Raw genomic sequence first — 1,392 nt, forward strand, 5'->3', positions numbered from 1 at the left:
GAGGCCAAATACATAGTCATATATTTCACCTTGCCACTTGTGGAATTCCAATCCCACATCACATCCTTCGGATGTTCGAGGGATTATTAATTATCCACACAGGCTACTACATGATAAACTATGAAGCCATGTCTTTCATGCAATGGTGTAGGATTTGTTATCACACCACTTTGCAAGTACCCTCTTGTTTCTTTACTTTTTTACAATTTAATCCTACTACTTTTCCATTTTTAATGTTTTTTATTTACTTGTTTCCATTCTTTTTTCTTAAAATTATAAAATTACTTTCTGTTATGATTATGTGGTTAGGTTAATCATATTCATGCTAATCACGTGCGCATAAATTAAAATGGCGTCAAACCACAAACCCACGCGGTGCTGCAGCTGGAATTTGTCTTCCATTGTTCTCTGTCCTTGCTTCTTTTTGAAGCCACATGTCCAGTCCTTGACTCAAGCTCAAAGGAATGATGTAAAAGCCAACTTGAACGGCTCTCTGGTTTAAAAGATTTCCGTGTTGATAGAAGAAAGATGAAAGAAGAAGAAGAAGAAGAAGAAAAAGTCTGAAGAATTTTGCAGAAATTTGAATTTGGGCCTATTCTCCAGAAATGCTCCGGCTGCATTACAGTCCACTCTAAAGGTACCAAGAGAATCGCTCAGTGAAGGAGAGCTCATATAAGCCATTTATAAGGCTGTACAACGTAAGATAAAAGAGTTGTGAGTGTTTGAAAATCATAAAAACGGCCGCCATCTTGAAAAATCAACCTCAATCCTACATATAGGCTACCGCCTATATCCCTTTTCCTTACACAAGTAATTCGCAAAGATTTATCCTTTGGACAACTTTTTGAATTATTTATGTTGTCATGGAAATCATCAATTATTCGACGCCACACCTCTTGACCACGCCCAATCAGCCATTTTGATCGTTTTTCATAGAGTATCTTTGTGCCTTTCAAGAGCTCTCAGTAGACCTGCAAGTTCTATTCCATTCACTTAAAAGTGCTCCAAAGCACCTAAACTGCTTGCACCTACATAGATTTTAGCTGCTGCATTTACTTACAACCAGTTTCACTGCCTTTACAATATCATCAACAAATAGTCAACTTTTTGCAAAAAAAAAAAAAAAAAAAAAAAAATAAGTGTTGAATAGCAATTATATCAAAGTGCCGACAAAGCATTCTTTCACTTTTCTATTCTTTCCTATGGTTTCTATTTTACCACTAATATTATTCAATACCAATTTCTGCCAAGAAGGTGTGGTTTCCTGTAAAACGCACGTGTTTGCCCTAAAAAGAGGCGTGGTAATTGCTTTTTTATTAATTGTTATTACCTTGTTGTAGTTCTACAACAAATTGTCAGGCAAAGAGTTATAGGGGGAAATGATCCTTTATT

The 1,392-nt window shown here is 35.9% G+C and overlaps 1 long non-coding RNA gene across 1 annotated transcript; it reads right to left on the bottom strand.

Annotated features, from left to right (window-relative positions):
- Positions 1-1,115: 1,115 nt before the first annotated feature.
- LOC109592976 (uncharacterized) lies at positions 1,116-1,368 on the bottom strand. The gene is made up of 2 exons (XR_002190665.1): positions 1,331-1,368; positions 1,116-1,286 (listed from the first exon to the last, which is right to left on the bottom strand). It is a non-coding gene; the product is annotated as an uncharacterized LOC109592976 (long non-coding RNA).
- Between the last annotated feature and the right edge of the window lie 24 nt (positions 1,369-1,392).

The sequence above is a fragment of the Amphimedon queenslandica genome, unplaced genomic scaffold (assembly GCF_000090795.2).
Source record: "Amphimedon queenslandica unplaced genomic scaffold, v1.1 AMPQUscaffold_3303_Cont24700, whole genome shotgun sequence".
Lineage (NCBI taxonomy): Eukaryota > Metazoa > Porifera > Demospongiae > Haplosclerida > Niphatidae > Amphimedon > Amphimedon queenslandica.